Genomic DNA, 6,289 nt, shown 5'->3' on the forward strand with positions numbered 1-6,289 from the left:
ATGTGTAGGGTCAGTGTTATGGGTACAGTGTTCCCCAAATTTGGGTCTCCAGCTGTTTTTGGACTGCAATTCCCATCATCCCTGACCTCTGGTCTTGCTAACTAGAGATGATGGGAGCTGTAGTCCAAAAACAGCTGGAGACCCAAGTTTGGGTAGACCATGCTGTAAAAGGTAAAGGGACCCCTGACTATTAGGTCCAGTCATGGACGACTCTGGGGTTGCAGCGCTCATCTCGCTTTACTGGCTGAGGGAGCCGGCGTACAGCTTCCGGGTCATGTGGCCAGCATGACTAAGCTGCTTCTGGCGAACCAGAGCAGCGCATGGAAACGCCATTTACCTTCCCGCTGGAGTGGTACCTATTTATCTACTTGCACTTTGACGTGCTTTCGAACTGCTAGGTTGGCAGGCTACTGTTTATTGTAACATGCTGATGGGTAGGTAGATCAATGTGGATGTTTGCCTCCAAATGTACAATAAGAAAGAGAGCTTTGCAGAAATCAAAACTCAAATCAATCTCCTATTTTGATATTTAGCTTTATACAGCATATCATTATTCATACTGATGGGAGTGGGAAAAGGCAGAATACAGGAACAGCAGAATTTTGGAAAGATACGGTGTTATCCCATGATGCAAAGTAATCCTTCTTCTGTTTTGTCCTATATGAATGCTAGTAACACACCTAAAACACTACCTCAAATGGCTTTTAATTCCTTCAGCATTTTTACAATAACTCCAGCCATGATGAATTCATTTGGCACTAATATGGATGTCATAAGTACTTTATCAGATTTCCACCTCAGTTCATTATTAATTACCTTGGCCATTACTAAAAGAGTTGCCCAGATGTGCTTATGATAGAATTAAAGTAAACAATGACTGATTCTCTCAGGTTATGATTAGAGCAACTCAACACAATCTGAAAAAAACCTCATGTGTCTTAAATGTAAAGCACCTGCCAAGCCACATGTGAAACAGGCTCCACAGAAATCCTTGTCACTCACTAATGTGGGAAGGTTGGTGTAATGAAGAACTAGCTCGTATTTTAAAAGTCAGTGTGTGGAATAAAATACTCTTTCAAAAGAACCAGGCGTTCTTCCTCTTCAAAAAAACCACAGAATCGACAATGGCAGTGTTTAGCACACCAGTGGTTTTATGAGTGAAATATTATCATCTTAATTTTTCTTCATCTGGTGCGCTATATCCTGACTTGCGAATAGCACATCACAGAAAAATGCACTGTTTTCATGGACATACAGAAGTTTAAAGATTGCACAGAACAATGAGCTCATCCAATTCATTTTGCTGTCATTCTTCCTGACGATTATTCCACACAATTTCTTTCCTTTCCTTTTTCGTGCTTTAACTTTAAATGAGCATATTCTGCTTTGAATTGGCTTCTGCATTGTTTCTTAATTTTGCTAAACTTCCAACCATAGGTTTGCTAGCCCAAAGGTAAATCCTGTGTAAAATAACAATATTATACTATTTTGAAAGCTGCTTGTTCACTATGCATTTGGTTAGATACATGGTTTCATCTAGTTATAGATTTTGGCCATGCATTTAGACACCTCTTAAGATATCATTGGCACTGATACTACTTTAATGCAGCAGCAAAAACAGTGCAAACATTAAAAAAATTAAATGGAATTTGCTGTTGTGGCAAAATGGATGGCAGTGCTGTTTTGAGGCTGTCCAAGATGTAGCTTCCCCTGTGCTTCACTCTGAAAAAGAACCGTAAACCTTGATGTAGGGTCCTTTTACAGAGCAAGGCATTGTGGGACAAGGTGGCCTCAGAGAGTGCCTGCCTCACCTCCATTTTTCAATAGTGGCAAAAACACTATTTTCCAGGGACAGTCCCAGATTTACAGAAGCCATCCCAGTTTCTGATTTGATCCCAGAATGTCCTGCTTTTGTCTCTATTTTCACTGGAGAAATGTTGGCGGGTATGGAATAGGTTCTCCCTATTTTCATCAGAGAAATGTCGGAGGGTATGCAAAAACCATTTATAAATTGGGTGTTGCAGGAAAGTGGGTGGCAATGCTCTGTGCCGCCGCCCCCCCACTTTTATCTGAGTTCTTCCTCAGAGTGAGTCATAACTGCACTTTGTCATGGAGGAGGTGGGGGAAGAAGAAGAAGGTGGCAGCAGCAGTTGGGTGATCTCCCTCAGTCAGGTGGCAAAATGCCTTGAGCTGACCTGCTAAAAATACCACTCTAAAGACTCTCCTATGCATTTGGAGCACAGATAGTGCAATCTTCTGAGCTGTCCACATGGGGAAATGTTGGTCTAATATGTAGTCCAGTTTAGTTTTCAAAATTGTAATTAGTAATAGGGGTTCCCCTTGCTTTTCTTGGCCAATGCCCTTTTCCTTTTCCGGGTTTAATCAATTTCACGGGCAGGCCATTCCTAGCTTACTTCCCTCCCCTTTTTGTTCAGCCCACTTTCCCACTTCTGGCATTGACAGTCTTTGTTTATCTGGAGCTCTTTGTCTTTCCTGACTAGCTAACTACACGTTTGTCTATTCTAATCTTTAATCTTTCCTCCAGCTCCCGCCCCCTTTTGACCACTTTTGTTACTCTGCTCTGCGCTCCCTCCAAGTCATCAATATCTTTCTGGCGTTGGCCGGTAGTGTCACAACCTCTCGCTCTTTTCTATTCCTCCGTGCCTTTATTGATGCAACAGAAAAGAACAAGGATGGGCTTGCCGCTTGTCCTGTGAGATGCGCAGGCCTAAACTCAGTGCCTTGGATCAAAGCTCTTGTCTTTTTAAACGGCTTCAGTCGTTTATTTTTGTTAGCTTCTTTTGCTAAGGCCTGATTTCCCCTCTCCTTTATTTATTCAAAAATGCGTACCTGAGTAACTGAACATGCATGCACTGTGTAAAGGGATGTCTATTCGATGCTGTGCCAAAAAGGGTCTTCCATCCCCCCCACCCCACAACCATTTTTCATCAAGTAATGTGAAAAGAATTGGTATTTGAAAATCATTAAAAATATTTCAGAGAATTTTTGCTGTTGCACTTACCTTAATTTTGAAGTGGCCGAGAGGGTTTGCGGGAGCCATTTCTCTCATTCTGCAAAGCCTCTCTCCGGTGGTCTGTATTCTGAAGCCTTCCAGGGTGGCCACACTTTATGAAAACCCCAAGGCATCCCCAGCTGGTTTTTCTTATAATCACGTGAAGTCACGGAAGCTGCCTACCATGCTCCTGACAGCTGCTCATTGTTGTTGTTGTTCAACATTTTTTTAAAATAACTTTTAGTCTTCATCTGTTGTTGTTGTTGTTTAGTCGTTTAGTCGTGTCCGACTCTTCGTGACCCCATGGACCATAGCACGCCAGGCACTCCTGTCTTGCACTGCCTCCCGCAGTTTGGTCAAACTCATGTTCGTAGCTTCGAGAACACTGTCCAACCATCTCGTCCTCTGTCGTCCCCTTCTCCTAGTGCCCTCCATCTTTCCCAACATCAGGGTCTTTTCCAAGGATTCTTCTCTTCTCATGAGGTGGCCAAAGTATTGGAGCCTCAGCTTCACGATCTGTCCTTCCAGGGAGCACTCAGGGCTGATTTCCTTAAGAATGGATAGGTTTGATCTTCATCTACTTGTACAGAAATCAGAGCATTTTTAAAAAAAACAAACACACACACCAAAAACAAAAACAGTGAGTGCCCTGATACCAGGCACTTGGAAGCCAGCCTCCTGCACTTTTTAGGAACATAGGAAGTGGAGCCAGACTGTTGGTCCACCTAGCTTAGTATTGTCTACTCTGACTGGCAGCAGCTCTCCAGAGTTTTAGACAGGAGCCTCTCCTAGCCCTGTCTGAAGGTAAGGGACCCCTGGATGGTTAAGTCCACTCAAAGGCGACTATGGGATTGCGGCGCTCGTCTCGCTTTCAGGCTGAGGGAGCCGGCGTTTGTCCACAGACAGCTTTCTGGGTCAAGTGACCAGCATGACTAAACCGCTTCTAGCGCAACGGAACACCGTGACGGAAACCAGAGCGCATGGAAACACCGTTTACCTTCCCGCCACAGCGGTACCTATTTATCTACTTGCACTGGCATGCTTTCAAACTGCTAGGTTGGCAGGAGCTGGGACAGAGCAATGGGAGCTCACCCCATCGTGGGGATTCGAAACTGCCGACCTTCTGATTGGTAAGCCCAAGAGGCTCATGGTTTCAACCACAATGCCACCCGTGTCCCCATCTTTGTTGGGGATTGAATCTAGAACCTTCATGTAAAGTAGATGTTCTACCACTGAGCTACATCGCTTCCCTGAACTATGTTCCTTCCCCAGGTTATATAACAGATAACAGTGTGCATATATGAGGGACAGTCAGTAATACAAGTGACCACCATAGCTGCCAAGTTATCCCTTTTTTAAAGGGATTTTCCCTTATGCTGAATAGGCTTCCTCGCGAGAAAAGGGAAAACTTGGCAGCTATGGTGACCACTGGACCTTCCAAAATCTAGAATGGTCAATATCAACTTCTTTCTAACATTCCCTGATGCTCTCTGAGGATTTATAATGGAAGAACATTTCCTCATGTGATGTCCCCACCTGCACATAGGAAAAGAGGAAGCTGCTTTATAGTGAGTAAGATCATTGGTCCATTTACCAGTAACTCTGTATTGTTTACACTGGCTATCAGTGAGTCTATGGGATTTCAGGCACAGGGTTTCTTCCAGCCCTACCTAGAGATGCTGGGGATTGAACTTAGCATCTTCTGCACGCAAAGAATATGCTCTGCTATTTAGTTATGGCTCTTCTCCATCAAAGCCCAGGAGAAGATATCATGAAAACTTCTGCCATGGGGCTTTTTTTGCAGATCTGTAGCAGTGAGGTGGTGCCAACAGCCAATACAAGTGAGACATTTTTTCTAAGCAATAACAAAGGAGGCCACAACCTCATCATTCACAGACCACCCATCATTTCTCCAATGAAAGTAGGAATGTCCTATTCAACAACAACAATGACAACATTGACAATGACGACAATAATTTTGGGAAGCTTCCACATCTTTCTGGGTTGCACCAGCCACTCTGGGCAGCTTCCAACATACATAAAAACATAATAAAACATTAAATGTTTGAAAAACTTCCCTATACAGGATTGCCTTCAGACGGCTCGAGAAACCCACCGGCGTCTCCTGAGCTGCAGAGACTCAGGTCTGAGAGAAGGAGAGACCTGGGTACTCACAGGAGGAGTGTTCGCATTCAGGCGAGACAGGGTGGTGAGTCGTCAGGGATCGGGACCGGCCATTACCCCGTCAGAGATAAAAGGCAGAGTCAGTTGCGGGAGCAACTTTGCTGTTTGCCAGATCCTGCCTGTGTTCCTGCCCTGCCCTGGTTTCCAGGTTCTCCTTTTCCTCTGGGAAATTTCCCCCCCAGAGTAGATAGAGAGTTCCCCTGTTTAGCTTCGTTTCTATGCCACCAAGTTCCAGGTTGTTGTTGTTGTTGTTTTAAAAAAAATCAAAGCAGAAAGCTCTTTTATAAAATACTTTTATCTTCTACTCTGCCACATTTCAATGTAAATTGTATCCATGTTCAATCTTCCCTGTTTCCTTACAGGACAATCAGGGTGAAAGTCTCCAATATGTATCCAAAAGAAAGGGAGTCACTGTAAGTTTAAAATTGCTAAAAGGTTTCCTGCCTGTGTTCCTGTTCCTGACCTTGCCTGGTTTCCTGCCCTGCACTCTGCTTCGGCTACATCAGGCTGGCTCTACATTGACTCTTTGGGCCACGGACTGGACCTGGACCTCGCTTCTCAGATTACCCACGGGACCAGCACACCCTCCCACATTTCTCCAATGAAAATAGGGACATTCTGCCATATCCTCCGACACTTCTCTGATGAAAATGGGGATGTCCTAAGCAAAAGCAGGACATTCCAGGATCAAATCAGAAACCAGGATGGCTTCTGTAAATCCAGGACTTTCCACGGAAAACAGGGACACTTAGAGCGTCTGCATTCATACCCTCCCACACTTAGAAGCCAAAATCCAGGATTCCATTTTCCCGGACACCATCTCCCCATTTTTTAAAATCATGAGCGCACAATGGCCATTTGGTTGCTGTCATCATGAGTGATTTCGTGCTTTGGTTCCCACCTCCCCCCAAAATTCATTTTCTTGGGCACAGTGCCCCAAAACATGTGTTTGGGGTGCTGCGTTAGATCTCAGGGGGAAACCACACTGCAAAATCACTGTTGCTTACATCCTTTTTGAAACAGGAGCCACATCTCGAATGCACTTATTCATTTACTACATTTCTATACCTACTCTCCCTCCAAGGAGCTCAA

The sequence above is a fragment of the Zootoca vivipara genome, chromosome 11 (assembly GCF_963506605.1).
Source record: "Zootoca vivipara chromosome 11, rZooViv1.1, whole genome shotgun sequence".
Classification (NCBI taxonomy): domain Eukaryota; kingdom Metazoa; phylum Chordata; class Lepidosauria; order Squamata; family Lacertidae; genus Zootoca; species Zootoca vivipara.